This window comes from Chrysochloris asiatica, unplaced genomic scaffold (genome assembly GCF_000296735.1).
Source record: "Chrysochloris asiatica unplaced genomic scaffold, ChrAsi1.0 scaffold00003, whole genome shotgun sequence".
Taxonomy (NCBI): Eukaryota; Metazoa; Chordata; class Mammalia; order Afrosoricida; family Chrysochloridae; genus Chrysochloris; species Chrysochloris asiatica.
The window spans coordinates 48,134,195-48,151,397 of NW_006408521.1; positions in this window are offsets into that span (position 1 = coordinate 48,134,195).

Sequence of the window (17,203 nt, forward strand, 5' to 3'; positions counted from 1 at the left end):
GGATCGAGCATTGTTTCGTTCTGCTGTGCATGGGGTCGCTATGAGTCGGTTCCGACTCGATGGCACCTGACAACAACAACAACAATATCTTTATGGGAATAGAAAGCTTCATCTTTCTCCTGCAGAAAGACTGGTAGTTTCCAACTGCTGAAGTTGAGGTTAGTAGCCTGACTTGTAACCACTATGCTACCAGTGTAGCTACTAGCTACACTAATAGAGATAACTTAATATAAAGAATTGTTAACAAGGTTAAAAACAGGATTAAGTAACTAACTGCAAGTTAAAAGAAAATTCTCAGGTCTCATGGAGATAGCTACCACCCCTAAAACTTGATACACAAAGGAAAGAGTCTAGATTATTAGCATTTAGAAGCTGAGAAGAGGGAACCAACGGATGGGATCCAGACTTCTGAGGAGCGAGTACTGGCGAGTTCTACAAATACTGGGGAAACAGCAAACGGGATTTAGCCACTGAATCGGAAAGGAGCTGTGGCCACCAAGGAAAAGCAGTGAGGGACGTTTAAGCATCCGGGTTAGGGGTTGCCTCCTCTAGCTCCCTCTACTGGTAGAGCCTCACAAAGCACCACTGATAAAGCAATATTGGTAGAGCGGGGCCACCACAGCCTCCCAAGCTGAGTAGCTAAGAGTAGCTTGCAGAGCTGAGAGGTAATCATTTGTTCCGGAAGTCTAAAGAGTTTCTAAAATGAACCTTGATTTGTATGTCTCTTTTCATAATTTTAACTGAAATAATGTTGGACATATGCTCCCTAAACCTATTGTTATGAAGTTGATTCCAATTTATAGCGACCCTATGATAAGAGAGTAGAACTGCCCACAGGGTTTCCAAAGTTGTGGTTGCTATGGCAGCAGACTGCCACATCGTTCTCCCATGGGGCCACTGGTGAGTTCAAACCACTGACCTTTTACATTGTAGCCAAACGCTTAGCTTCTGCACTACCAGTTTCCACGGACATATGCTAGGTAGGTGCTAAATAAATACTAGGTGCCCTAGCAGTGTAGTGGTTAAATGTTGGGCTGCTAACCGCAAGGTCCGCAGTTAAAATCTACCAGCTACTCTCTGGGAGAAAGATGAGGCTTTCTGCGCCTGTAAAGATTTATTGCCTCCAAAACCCTACATCAGGCCACTATGAGTCAGAACCAATTTTACGGCACATCACCACCACCCATAAATACTTGGGTTTACTTAGGAACCATAGAAAACTGAATACAAATCGTGGCACTTAAGACTTAGACTCAGCTAACAACATCAACACTTACTATTAAAATTGCTTATAGAGGAAAGAGTTCATTAAAATGGCTTTCTTGGGCGGAGTCCAACAAAAATTAGTCATAAGGCTATTTACAGGAAACAATATCATTACAAAGAATTAAAATGTACACACAGCATGAGTCAGCAATTTTAATCAGAATGACTTAGCAACATTCATACAGTCAAGGTCAACCAGCATTCTTAGCATTTAGTGACCAAGTGTCGTTGTTGTTAAGTGCTGTCAAGTTGGTTCCCACTCATAGCGACCCTGTAAAGGATTTCTGCAAAGCAGGTTAAGTTTGAACCACCAACCTTGTGGTTCAAACTGACCTTGAGGTTGAGTGTCTATCCTACAGAGCCACAGGCCTCCAATGAGTGAATGGGATTAACCAGTCAACACGACGCACAAGATTTAAGGGGCCATTGCAGCTGTGTAAACTTGACCCCCCTCACCATTTTCAGTTTGGACATTCCCTGTTCATGATCAAGTTCTCAGTCAGTAAACTCCATTAACGCCAATTAAGCGATCAGATTTTCTTTGTTGACGTTACTTTGGGGGAACATTTGCTGCCAGTGTGGCCAGTGGAGATGCTGGATATCTATGTCCCTGCACCAGGTGACACAAACTACATTTTTATCAGCATGGAAGTCAGAATGGGAATGGTTTGATTTTATTTTAATGCTTATTTTATTCATTACTAAAGGGTTACTGATGAGCACTATTAAGTCTTCTGGAATACTCATGCTTCACAATGTTATCCATAGCTTGTCATGATCCTCACAAATGCCTTTTCATAGTCAACCAAGTACAAGTAAACATCTGTCTGATATTCTCTGCTTTCAGGAAAGCTCCATCTGATACCAGTAATGGTATCCCCTCTTTCTACATCCTCTTCTGAATCCAACTTGAATTTTTGGCAGTTCCCTGTCAATGTACTATTGCAGTCATTTTTGAATTATCTTCAGCAAAATTTTACTTGCATGTGATATCAATAATATTGTCTGATGATACCCACATTCTGTTGGGTCCCGTTTGGAGGAAAACTCATTAAGAACCTGCAATATGCAGATGGTATAACCTTGCTTGATGAAAGCAAAGAGAACTTAAAATACTTACTGATGAAGATCAAAGACGACAGCCTTCAATACAGATTGTACCTCAATGTAATGAAAACAAAAATCCTCACAACTGGACCAATAAATCACATCATGATAAGTGGAGAAAAGATGGAAGCTGTCAAAGACTTCGTTTTGCTTAGATCCACCATCAACACTCATGGAAGCAGCAGTCAAGAAATCAAATGATGTATTACATTAGGCAAATCTGCTATGCAAGACCTCTTGAAAGTGTTCAAGAGAAAGGTGCCATCTAAGGACTAAGGTGAGCCTGACCCAAGCCATGGTATTTTCAATTGCCTCATATGCATGTGAAACTTGGGCAATGAATAAGGCAGATCATAGAAGAATTGATGCATTTGAGTTATGGTGTTGGAGAAGAATATTAAAAGTATCATGGACTACCAGAAGAACAAACAAATCTGTGTTGGAAGAAGTACAGCCAGAATGGTCCTTAGAGATCAGGACGGTGAGACTCTGTCTCTCATACTTCGGACATGTTATCAGAAAGGACCAATCCCTAGAGAAGGACATCATGCTTGATAAAGTCAATGGTCATGTAAAAAGAGGAAGACCCCCAACAAGATGGATTGGTACAGTGGCAGCAGCTATGCGCTCAAACGTAACAACAATTATGAGGATGGCTCAGGCAGTGTTTTCTTCTATTGTGATAAGGTTACTTTGAGTCAGAGACAACTTGATGGTACCTAACAACAAACAACCACAAAAAAAAAGAGCTATTCTCATTTTATGAAACTTCATATATTCAGAAACAATTCTTTAAATCACCCAGAGTTACAGGAACTAAAACCAAATATTCTTAATGCTTCTTTTCATAATCTTTCAGACTTTGTATTTGTATTTTCTATTTTTATACCATGGTTATAATTTAAATATAAAATTTTATATTTTGATACTTTTGTCAGCTCATCTGAGGTAACAGACACGTTCCTGGTTACTATAAAGCCTCTATAAACAATACTTTTGATTCCACTAAGAGGACAATCCATAACTTATCTAACCATTTTTGAATGATTGGACGTTTCAGTGGTTTTTGAATTATCACTGCTTTAGATGATGTTTTAATTCTCATGTTTGTGCAGAACAGCTTGTCTATACTCAGAATTACTTCCCTATAAAAGATGTCTTAGAAGGAATTACTGAGTCAAAGGGTATATAACTCACACACACACACACACACAAGTGTAATGGTTTGGGGAATTGGAAAACAGCAGCTAGAATCAAGACTGAACACTGGAATCCTTGGTTAGCTGGTGGGTCAGGCCCCTGGGACTCAGTGTACTGGGGAATCCTCCCCCTCTTCCTGGGTGCAATAGGAACAATGGGCAGATCCCAGGCCACTTGTCTAGGGTCTGAGTTTCAGGAGACATGGGCTAAGGGGAAGGGGTCTTCCCCATTGTCCTAATTACCTAGAGCTATGATAAAAATTCCCACAAATGGGTGGCTTAAAAGACTATACATTTATTTCCTCATAGTTCAGGACTGAATTCAGGATGTGTTCCTCGAGGGAAGTCCATCTTTGTCTATTTTAGCTTCTAGTCCCTGCTGCCAATGCTTGGAATTCCTCGACTTGGCGATGCAATGGCTGTGTGTCTGTCTTCTTGTGAGGTATTGCCCCACGTGTGTCTCTGTGTCAGTTTTAATAATTCAGAAGGGACTAGGGTTAGGGTCCACCCCACTTTAGTATGATCTTATTAACTAAAGAAACATAAAATCCTATTTTCAAACAGGGCCATATTTATAGGTACAGGGGTTAGGATTTCAGCACATACTTTGGGAGATACTATTTAATCCATAGTACCCTCATTCTTAACCACTACACTATCAGAGCTCCTTGTGGCGCTGTGGGTTAATGTGCCAGGCTGCAAAGGCATTTGAACTACAAGGTTGGCGGTTCAAGTTCACCAGCTGCTCCTTGGAAACTCTATGAGTCGGAACCAACTTGACAACACTTAACAACAACAACAGGCCTCATGAAAAGTCCCCGGGTGAGGACGTGCAGCTCACATCTAAGGGACTGGAAGCAAGATGGCGGTGGCTCTGGCATCGTAGTCCTCAGGAGAAGTGGCATCTCTCAGGGGGTGCAGGGTGCGGACCACAGGGAACACTGTCACCGAGGGGGAACTCCAAAATGACCATCTATAAAGTTTTTGTTCTGTGCTTCAGCAAAATTTTATTCTTTTTTATAAAAATACCCCTGTGGCTCTTGTTGTTCAAGGATCTTTGGTAGTATACTGGTTACAAATTGGGCTGCTAACCTCAAGGTCAGCAGTTCAAAACTATTAGCCATTCTGCGGGAGAAAGATGAGGCGTTCTGCTCCCGTAAAGATTTACAGCCTTGAAAACCCTGCACAGGGTCGCTATGAGTCAGAACCGACTCCACGGTACTTAACAAGGCCAAGGTTGTTGTTGTTCAGCGTGGTTGAGTTGATTCCAATAAGGTCGCCTAGCAACCCTGTGTGGGGAGCAGCCTACAGCACCACACCAGGAGCCCTGTACCTACTTAAAACAAAAATATTTTTTTCATAAGCCTCAATTACCTAATATACCTAAACCCAAAAAACGAACCAAGCCCACTGTTGTGGAGTTGATGCCAACTCACCGCAACCCTGCGGACAGAGCAAAGCTGCCCTTGTGGGTTTCTGAGATAGCAGATCGCCTCAGCTTTTTCTCTTAGAGGAGTTAGTGGGTTCGAACTGCTGACGTTGTGGTGAGCAACCCAATACGTAACCTGCTACGCCATGAGGGCTTCTTATCAATACACCTACAAGGATAAAATTCTATGCTAATTTACTTTTTAAACTTTCTAACGTGGAGTCCTGATGCGGTGCTCTGGGTTAATGCACCGAACTGCCAAGTGGCCGTGAACCACAAATTCAGTGGTTCACGCCCACCAGCTGCTCCTTGGGAACCCTATACAGGGTTGCTATGGGTTGGAACCGACTCAACGGTACTTAACAACAACAACAATGTGGCACTGTAGGATCATCACTGGACTTCTAAACACAGTGTCAGCAGTTCAAACCCACCAATTGCTCCTTGGAAGCCCTCTACAGGGTCCCTATGAGTCAAAATTGACTCAACAGTACTTAACCACAGCACACACGTATGGAAAAGCACGGACAACTAACTACAAGGTTGGTTGTTCTAACCCACCAGCTGCTCCTTAGAAACCCTAAATGGGGTTATTACAAGTTGGACCCAACTTGACAGCACTGAACAACAATAGCAACATTTTATTACTAAAACTGATTGTGAACATTACTAAGGATTCTGGACGAGAGTTGGTCTGTGCAGAGTAGGTGACATGCTGCATTACTGGGTGACACCAACCCACTGCTACATCAAGCAGATAAAGCAGCCAACAGACGGAACGTCCTAGCAGGAGACAACAGAGGATTTTTACTGCTTCCCTTGTCTTAGGAACTTCAGAATTCTTCAGGAGAATCTGTGGGAACTTCACTAAGCCTGCACAAGACAACTGGGGATTCAATTTGGCCAGCAAACTTTCCACCCTCATGGTCCTCAGCAAATGCTTGACCGGTTGCCGTGTGGACCTCCCCATTGGAGCTTTTGCTAAATAAAATGACTTGAAAATGATCCAATTAATGACAAAGTACTGTTGGCGACCCCAGCAAGTCACTCAAACACAGACTCTTCCTCCTTAGAGACAGACCCTAACCACCTGGGTCAATAATTATGGGATTGTTTGGACTGGAAGCAACTTTGCCTGGGTCATTGAGTCTGTTCCCAAGCATCATGGTGGGATTGAGTTCATTACTCTAAACAACCTGTAATGAAGAGGTCCCTCCTCTTGTTCAGAATAGCTCCAGGGATAGAAATTCCACTTTCTTTGACAGTTCCTCCTCTCGTTTTGCTTTTTCTCTTGTTCTACACAATCCTTGTTTTTGAATGTCTTGGAGCTCTGAATCCATGTTTTCCCTCCTGTAATTTAAGCCACTGAGAGCAGTTCCTTCGATAACATCTTCTCACCTATTGCAAAACTGCTTGGGGCCCCAGGCTCCATTTGAAGTCTTCCTGAGACAGAACACAGTTCACACTTTTAGCTACTCTGTCTTCCAACCCCTGAGTGGCTTTCTTTTGTTTGTTTGGATTTTTCTCTACCCTTTAGCCAAACTTTCTAAAATTCACCCATTTTAAAAGAACAACAACCTGCCAAAGGCATTGTGTGTGTGTGTGTGTGTGTAAAGAGAGAGAGAAATACAGATGTCCCTCTAATTCCAGGTCTTTGCCTTTCAGCTCCCAGGAAGTTTCCCTGAAGGCCTAAGAGTGTTGAGTGCAGAAAGGATTTCAGATGGAATAACCACAAAACCATTTCACTGCCTGGATAGTCAAGGGTTTCTCAGGATGATTTTGCAACAATCAATGTTGATTAAAACACAAGTAGGGGAGACAACTCTAAAGATGCCTAATCACATCCTAAGTAAACTCCAAACCAAGGAACATCTGTCTCCCTCTTTCTCTCCCTCTCCCTCTTTCTCTCTCTCCATCTTGTTCTCCAGCCCTTTCCTCAGCTCCTCTCAGCACCCCACCCAGCCACACATCCACAGCTGCCCTTGGGTAATCCCCAGGCTTCTTTGACGTGCAGCTATTTCCAGTCCTGCAGCTGGATGCAAAGCTAAGTGAAGCTCTCCTCTCCCCAACCCCGGGGCTCCTCCCTGAGCTCAGAACTCTGAACTGCACCCACCCTCCCAAGCATCAGCTCCCAAGGTGGGTACAAGGCTCCATCTGGTCTTTATTCTCCCTTCCTGAAGAATGATTATGCTTCTGGAAAGTGTAAGGGCCACCATTTTAGTCTATTGCCATGTTATTTCCAACCAGGTGAAGAGCTGGGATAAATACTGTCAGTTGTGATAGAGACTGGGGTCCATTCAGTGCCTCCTCCACCTCTGGGAAGCCACCCTGAACAGTAGCTGGTAAAATGACAAGGTATGCACCTCCTCAAAAGCATTCTTTTTCCATTGAAGAATGTTGAGCACTGTCAATGCCCAAGGAATGCATCTCTAATGGTAGAATTTCAGCAGGCATGTATTATGTATATTCGTATACATGTTAAATTGTTATGTTTATGGCTGTACTGCTGGAATCCTGGTGGGGCGCTATAGGATAAACACTCAACTATAAGGTCATTTTGAACCATAAGGTCGGTGGTTCCAATTTACTAACCGTTCATAGAAAACCCTATACAGGATCATTATGAGTCAGAACCAGTAGCAGTGAACAACAACAGCTTTCCAAGGACTGAAAGAAGCTGATCATAGGGTACATTCAAAAGGACTTGACATTTGTAATAGAACAAATTCAGATCTGATAGTGGGCAGAGGAGAAAGGAGGGAGTAGACATCGCTGGGCTAGGATCTTGCACACTCTTAGACTGAGTCTTCACCTTCCTGCAAATTATTTGGGGAAAAGCCGGTCTTCTTCAATTCCTGAGCATGGTGGAGGTACCGCTGAGGGTTTTAATAAGGTAGGAGGCACAGAGAGCTGGCTCTTTACACCTCGGCCTTCAGGATCCAGTGAGGATGCTGGGTGACCAATATTCTATAATCACCCTTTAGCCTGGGCTTTTTCCTGAGGACAGACACAAAAGTGTGGATGGGGACGATCAGCAGGGACACTCACAGGGACAGTTTGGATGGGTGGGAAGGGGTCTGATCTAGAATAGGAGGGTAGCCAATTCTTTGTTGGGGGCAGGGAGGGATGTCAGTGTATGTGTGCCCACACTCTTGTTTGGGGTGCTCCTTTTGGTGTCCAAGCTAAAACTGGTTTCAGTTCTGAAAGTGACCCTCGCCCAGACTCTGAGTCTGGCCCCTGCCGCGGGTCTGAGGCACAGTCGGTATCCATGCCGTCCTGTCCCTTGCAGACATCCGAGACAAAGAAGATACACAACCGAGGAAGGTGAGATGCCTTTTTGAATACAGACAAAATCTTAGGGGGGTTTATTTCCTTTATCTCTAGACCTACATCCATTAACCCCCACTCGGAGACAATCAGTGCCCTTGTTCAGGGAGGCAGCTCAAATGGGTCGAAACTGCCATGGTATATCCAGGAAAGATAGAGACACGACACAGATTTTTTTTTTAAAAAAGCCCGTTTCCAGGGACCCAGTTCCTGCTGCATGTCGCCTGATAGAAATTCCAGATAAAACTCACCTAGATTCTGCCACTTAACAGACAATTTGCACAGTCTGTGAACTGCTCCCTGTCGCTAAACTTCTTTTTAGCTGCTGTAAACTCTATCTCATCAAACACTTATCTTTTAACTATACAGAGCAACGTTTAAGATGATAAATCTCAGGGAAAGTGAGGGAAGAGGGAAGAAGGTGTTTCACCCAACCCTGGGAACAGACAACAGCCAGGCAAGTGTTTGTCTTTCTTCTGAAAATCTGAGGCCTGAACTATACTGGGTTTATCTGAACCCCTTCACTCTCCTAAGACTTCCAGTAACTATGACATTTTCCCAATATTCCTTTTCCAGGTTTCCTTTTAAAGGTCGGGGTTCCCTCGATAGTACCCATGTGTTTGAACTGTTAGAACGCTTGTGGGGTTTACTCTCTGGCTCTCCTTGCTGTTGATTCACAGAGACACCATACGACAGCATAGAACTGCTCACTATTTCCAAGGCTGTTGTCTTTACAGAAATCAGTTGCCACGTCTTTCTCCCATGAGTGGCTGGTGGATTTGAACCACCCACCTTTTGGTTAACAGCCAAACACTTAACAAAAAACTACTGTGCCACCGAGGCTTCCCTTGAATGCTGGGCTCTATTTATAAAGTAATCTGCATCGTGGTTCAGAAGGAATGTTCATTCTACTTGTGAGGGGCTGAGTGGGGGATGAATGTGTGGAACACAGAGGTTGGTACCATTCTGGATGATGTTGTAATGGTGGACACATTTATATAGTTCATGATGCATTTGCTGAAACTCATAGGCCCATACAACATGAAGGGGAAGACCTAATGTATTCATAATGTAAACTATGGTGGTGGTGGGGTGCTGTGGAGTTGGTTCCAACTCATAGCAACCATGCAAAGGGTTTTCAAGGCAGTAAATCTTTACAGGAGCAGAAAGCCTCATCTTTCTCCTGCAGAGTGCCTGGTAGATTCAAACTGCTGACATTGTGGGGGTTAGCAGCACCACTTGTAAATCCACTATGTTACCAGGGTTCCTTAAGGTAAACTATGGACTTTGATTAATAATAGTGCATCTGTATCAGTTCATCAATTGTAACAAAAGTCCCACACGAATGCAAGATGTTAATAGTCAGGGAAACAGTCAGGGGGTATTTGTATGGAAACTCTGTAATTTTGCACAATTTTTCTGTCAACTTAAAACTGCTCTTAAAAGCAAGGTCTATTCAATTAAAAGGGAGGAGAGAGATGAAGCTTCCAGAGGCTGTTTCCTTACCTTGTGCTGTCTAAACAACCATCCCGTTTCGTTTAGGAAAACTCAAAACTGCTCCCGGCTTCCCTGGATTCAGGTCTCTTGCCGACTTACCTCCCCTCCACCCTCACCCCCATCTGCTTATAATTTCATGTTCTGTATGTTTTAATCATTTCATTAGGCATGTCCTTATTTTGAAATGCAACTAATTCTTCAGTTCAAACAAACAGTCATTCTAAAAATGAGGCCATTCTTTTAGTTTAAGGTTGGCTTAGAAGAACTATCACACCTATTTTGAGAAGGGTGAAGGAATTTAAATGTTCTTAATCTTTTTTTTTTTTTTTTTTTTACTATCACCCTTAAAACTGAAAAGGATCTTAGAGACTTTTTAATTCCCTCCACAGGTAGGAACCTAACTTTTGAAGAAGTCTTCTCACGCCCTTCTGAGCACTTTGTGACAAAGGAATTTTAAGAGGGGGTTTATTATTAAAGCTTATCAGCAAATAGATTTTAAAAATTAAGCGACAAAATGCCTCATTCCTACACATGCTGACAGAGGACACAAAAGAGAAAATGGACTTCACTCTAGAACTTGCATATTTTATTAATTTACTTTCTCGATGGGAGTTTAACTATATTTATAAAGGAAAATGGAATCATAATCTGCTATAAGGGAAAGAAAATGTATAAAGTGCCTCATCTCATTTTACGTCCCTACCACTCATCTTTATTTTAGAACAAGAAATGATGCTGCTGAAATACCAGTTTTTACATCATATCACTGGTCCCACCTTACAACATGAGATTAATGTCTTTTTTATTCTGGCTACATCTTAAATGACTTCCTGCTAATAAAATACTTTTCAACATGTCACAGGCACACAGCATTCCGTGCAGTGTAGACGTCTACTCAATGTTTGTTGAAGTATTGGTGCTTAAAACAAGCAGATAAACATTGACACTTAACATTTGGGTCTAAATACAGCTTAAAGTGACAATGTTTATTAAGGGTGACAAGTAAATCAACAGTATGCTTTCAGACATAAGGCTCTTTCAGTGAAATTTCCCTTCTAGTTGTAAAACATAAGCCAGGCCCATTTAAGTTTCTATAGGAAGATCGAAATGATAGCAACAGTCTAATTTCAAGTGAAGTTATCTTGGGGGAATTGTTTTAGAACACATTTGGTAAATTACTGACAAGACTGTGAAGCCTTTGCGTGTGTGGCTGACACAAATGGTTGTCATACGCCATCTAGTGGGTACTCGTGAAACTACGCCAGGGCCATCGAAAAGGCTGCTGGAGCTTGCCTTGACTGGATGAAATTTCAGTGCCGTGGAGCAACCACTGAAGGTTTTTCCATCTGCAAGGTTTCAAACTGAGAGGGACCACTGACGAAAGCGTGCCATACTGTCTTCCAAAATCCCCGTGTCCTAAAGAACAATTATGAAGTCAAGGAAACTGCATATTTCCGGATGTAGGTAAGTACAAGGAAGCCCCTAGAGAAATCCTTGGCTTTAACAGTTGTAGCATAAAAACAAGGTAAGTTGCATGACATCAGCTGCCTTTTTCCCATAGAAACCTTCCCCGTGTACAGAACCCCTGCCTGGCCTTGCTGTCTACAACCCAGAGGACTTGGTAAGCTTTGCCAAATTTGCTTGGGGGAAGAATGTTCGATGGTGTAGCCAGCGGTTAGTGTCAATTCCTAAATCAACTTCATTCGTGCACATTTGCACAGTGATGCAATGGATTACAATAGCATAACTAATATTGATCAATAAAGGGATTTTTTTCCTTCTAATTTGGGGCTATTAATAAAAAGAAGGAACAAATCCCAAATTAGTAGCAGAATGTTAATCTCCCCAAGTTTATTCTTATCAATTAGTCCGAAATGAAGTGTGAATTTTAACAGTTCTCCTTGTGCTAAATACAGCTTTAAATATCTCCAGGACGATTCAAGGCAAATCATTTAGGAGTGTTACAAAAATATTAAGCAAGCAGTATATGAGGACTGAAGAACATTCAATGGCCAAGAGTCCATTTAGGAGTCTCAAAAACAGGAAAATTCTGGTTCTCGCTAGTTTTCTACTTTAGCGTGATTTGGTGCTTAGAAAATGCTGCTTTCAAAGTCACCTAACTGCTTTTTAAGACCAGCAAACAAGAAACTATTTCCCATATTAGTTCCAAGAGAGAAAATCCACAGGACCCGTTCCTCTTTCTTTAAGATCAGTTTCCATTAGAAATAGATGCTTTCAGTACAGAATGCTCAGCCTCTAAAGATATTTGCATGTGCCTTTTGAACCATAATCCTGATCCACAGATTGTGATAAATCTTCAGCTATATCTCAAACATTTATTTTTCACTCCCTTTACCAAAGGGTTATTAGCTTAAGGGAAATGTTTTATCAATTCAAGGTGTTTGTAGCATTTATTTTTAGGAAAACCTATAGCCAAGTATTAACATGAAGAACCTCACTTAAATTGAATTCTCAATTAAAAATCCACTGTCTGAAAACTAGGGAAAAAACACATAGATATAATCTTGGAATATAGAAATAAATTTGTACTGTTGGATCTCTAGTGTTAACTACATATTTAGATGTCAAGAACACCACCAGCAAAAACATTTTTAAAATCTTTCTGCTGTCTCTTATCTTCAGTGTTGGAATTGATTGAATTTTGCAGAATATTTTCCTATTAATTTTCGGGAGCGCAGTGTCTCACTACACATCCTAACTGAAGGAAGAAGAGGGGGAAAAAAAAGAAAATTTGCGAAATTCCAGGCTCTGTTTTCTGATTGTCATCTCTCCTGTCTTCTGCTATACCCACAGCTCAGCTGAAGGCAGATGCAAACTATTTTCCCTACGGCCCGATATTGACACCATTAACAATCCCTAAAAAGAAAAAGAAAGAAACTTGGAAAAATACTCTGTTCTTGGCAAAGCAGGAGTTGTGCGTCTAATAAAGCCATCGGAGGTTGTCTTGGTTGCTTGTGTTATCCATCCAGGAGTTCTTAAAAGTCTTTAATAAAATTGCAGACTCTCTCCCCATCTCCTCTTGCTAGAGATGTTTTCTGGGATCAACAGAGACCATTTCGGGCAGGTTTGGGGCTCAGGGGGGTCGTCAATGTGATGTGTTGTTTTGCACAGTTTAACTGAAAGGATGTAGCAAGAAGTCAAAGGAAGACCCCCACCCCACCCCCACCTCATTGTGCTGCACAGTTGGCCTGTTTGATCTAGGCATCCTCGGGTAATCCGAGTCTACACAGCCTGTGAAGCTCAGCAGCCCGCCAGCGGCCTGCCTGGGGCACCATTTCCTCGCTGCCGACTCAGCTTGTCCTGGGGGTTCTGCTGGTCAGGATTATTGTTTCTAAACTGAGAAAACCACGACATGGAGTTTCTGCCACAAGGACCGACTGCTGGTTTCCCAGGTACACAGAAGCAAACAGAAACAGCCCGGAGGGCTAGGCTGTTTTTCACATTTGGGGAATTCGGTTCATTCCCCCATTGCTTTTTCACACTGGGTTCCCACAAAACCTTACGACCCCACCCCAGATCACAACGTGCATTCCCCCCTCCCCTTATAGGCTTCCAAGGTTGACACACCATCATCGAGCGCACAAATACTCATTCTGCTAGTAATGCCTGTCTTCAACTAGTAGGGTGACAGTCACCAGCTATGTGGGTTTGCCCAGAGGGTTCCAAAAACGCACAGTACTTTTGCCTTGAAAACTGACGCTGGGTCACGTAACTGAGGGAAGTAGGTAGTCCTCTAGCAAGCGTAGCGCTTGCAACTTCTGTGAGCCCCCACCTTTTGATTAATAGAAAGAAGTTCGTGTCCCGTGTATACAGGGGCAGAAGGATCTATTGCATGTGTTTTCATGTCTGACACTAGAAACTTTACTTTTTTAAGGTAGGAAGGATCATCATCATTACTAAACCAATTTATCTTGTTTTCTAGATTATCAGGTGTGCCTCTGAGTCTTGTAGAACCTGAAGCTTATACTCATCTGTCAGTCTGTCCTACTGTGGTGGCCTGCGTGTTGCTAGAAGCTATGGCACCAGTATTTCCAATGCCAGCAGGGGCATCCATGGTGGACAGGTTTCAGTAGAGCTTCCAGACTGACGCAGACGAGGAGGAAAGCCTTAGCGGTCTACTTCCTGGTCAGTGAAACCCTATGCATAGCAGCATAACAGCGTCTGGTATTATAATGGAAGACACGCCCCTCAGTTGAAGGCACTGCGAATAAAAACTGAGGACAAGTTTATACAATTCAAGGGCCCTTTTTGAAAAAGGGAATCCTAGGGTGTCGTTGTGGATGCATGCGCTGCGCTGCAGAGTCGGTTTGAACCGCAAGGCCGCTTCCTGGAAACCCTACATAGGGTTGCTATGGGTCGGGACCTACATAATGGCACTTAACAACAGCAATTCTTACGTTGATAATTTTGTATGGCATGAGAATGATGTTGTAAGTTTTGGCAGAAATAGGTTCCCCACCCGTTATGGAGCCCTGGTGTGGCGCTGTGGGTTAATGCACCAGACTGCAAAGCTGTTTGAACTGTAAGGTTGGCAGTTCAAGCTCACCAGCTGCTCCTTGGAAACCCTATACAGGGTTGCTATGGGTCAGAACCGACTCGACGACACTTAACAACAACCCCTGTTATACAAGGAACCCTGGTAGCATAGTGGATTACCAACTGGGCTGCTAACCACAAGGTTAGCAGTTCAAATCTACCAGCTGCTCCGCAGGAGAAAGATGAGGCTTTCTGCTCCTGTGAAGATTTACAGCCTCGGAAACCCTGTGCAGGGTTGGGGTGAGTCGGTAGCATACCACCGCAACGGCCACCATCCCTGCTGTATAGGGTTTCCAAGAAGCAGCAAGTTTGAACCACAGACCTTGAAGTTCAAACGCACCTTGCAGTTTTGTGCTTAACCTACAGTGCCACACCAGGACTCCGTTTGCTAGGTTGACAGGTATTTAATAATAGTACACAGTCGAGTCAGCCCGACTCACAGGGATTCCTCACACAGTGGAACAAAATGCTACACCATGAGCAGTTGTTGTGATCCACAGGGAGGGTGTTCATTGGCTGACATTTAGAAGTAGATTGCCAGCCCTTTTTTCCTAGTTCTTCTTAGTCAGCATTCTCCACATATAGGCCTCTCCTGACAGGCTTACAGGTGGGTGGTAGCTCTCTCTGCATGAGGTCCATCAGTTGGGACTTGAACCCAGGTCTCCCGCTTGGAAGGGGAGAATTCTACCACTGAGCCAGCACTGCCGTCTAATGACAAGAATGAGCAGAGACAGTGGTCTGCACACTGCAGGAAACGCTGTTCTTGTAGGAACGCATTCAGTCCTCACACTCAGCCTAGGAGGCTGTGGGGCATCCTCTCTAGCTTATCAATGGGAACGCTGAGATTCAGGGAAGTGGGTGAACTTGTCCACAGCCATCCAGCAAGGACCCTGTGCAGCTCTGTTACATCCCTAATGTCGACTGGATGGTGGGAGGAAATGATTTTGCCAAATGGAGCTATACTAGCTAAATGGAATCACACTGGACTAGCAACTAAACAAATTAAATCTTTAAGTGACTAGTAAAATTTTGTGGACCTGGAGGAAGTTTGAAAATCGCAGGTGAAGATCCCTCAGTGGGGGCAGATGGCTCCGAGATCATGCCCACCTGCCTCTGTCATGGGAAAGGAGCTCTTCTCCGGAAAAGAGTTTTCTCATCAGCATCACACACCCCTCAAGTTACTGACACAGAATGCAGTGTCAGTAACGGGTGTGTGATGCTCTTCCCGGACAGGGCTGAAGGCAGGGGTTTTCCCACATCACTCAGCAAGTCTGGGAAAAACCATTTTCTTGCCTGAGTTTTTAGCATGACTCTCCCCACTTATCTGCCTCCGCCCTTCTGTCTGTGGAAGATACACTGTCACTGTCCCTTGCTCCACAGTGTCACTTAACCTCTCTGTGCCTCAGTTTCACCATCTGTAAAATGGGGCAATAACAGTATCTACTTCACTAAAGTGTTGTGAAAAGTAAATGAGTTGAATGTATATACATACTGGTTGGCTGTATAAAGTAGAGTCGGTTCCAAGACTGTAAATCTCTATAAGAGCAGAAAACCTCACCTTTTTCCCTCAGAGTGGCTAGTAGATTCAAACTGCTGACCTTGCAGTTAGCAGCCCAGTGCATAACCCTTTATGCCACAAGGTCCCCTTGCATACGGGCATAGATACATACACGGATATGTGTGCGTTATCTATTTTCCACCATTTCTGTCAGTTTATCATACTGAGGTGAGTTGTGTGTTGCTGTGATGCTGTGATACATACCAGCAGGGTCACCCAGTGGACAGCTTTTCGCTGAGCTTCCCGACTAAGGCTAGGAGAGGCAGACATTTCTCAATGTTTGTTGTTGTTACGTGCTGTTGAGTGAGTTTCAACCCATAGTGGCCCTGTATAGGGTTTCCAAGGAGTGGCTGGTGAGCTTGAACCACCGACCTTGCAGTTCAAACTGACTTTGTAGTCCAGCGCATTAACCCAAAGCACCACACCAGGACTGAAAACCTTATGTCAGCACGAGAATTATGAATACTGAAACATGATGAAAAGTACCAGAATACTGTCAGATACACTGCAGGAAGGGCTGTTGCACAAGACCTCTGTAAAGTGTTTAAGAGCAAAGATGTTCTTTTCAGGACTAATGTGTGCCTGGCCCAGGTCTTGGTATTTTCCATAGCCTCATGTGCATGTGAATGTTGGACAATGAATAAGGAAGACTGTAGAAGAATTGATGCATTTGAGTTATGGCGTTGTTGGAAAATATTAAAAGTATCATGGACTGCCACACAAAAAAATCAACAAATTTGGTTGGAAGAAGTACAGCCAGAGTGCTCCCTAGAAGCCAGGATGGTCAGATTTTGTTTCTCATATTTTGGACATATATCAGGAGGAACCAATGCCTGGAGAAGGACATCATGCTTAGTAAAGTGGAGGGACAGCGAAAAAGAAGACTCTCCCAACGACATGGATTGGCACAGTGGCAGTGAGGAGGGCGCAGGACCGGACCGTGTTTCCTTCTGTTGTGCATAAGGTCACTGTTGGTGGAACCGACTCTATGGCACCGAACAACAACAACAACAACAACAACATGTATTTTAACTCATTTATATGTATATGAGCCCTGGTTGGGTAATAGGTCACCAGCCACTCTGAGGGAGAAAGATGAGGCTTTCTGCTTCCATAAAGATTTACAACCTCAGGAACACTTTATAGGGTCGCTATGAGTTGGAACCAATTCAACAGCACACAATAGCTATACATATATAGATAGATAGATAGATAGATAGATAGATAGATAGATAGATAGATAGATAGATAGATAGATAGATA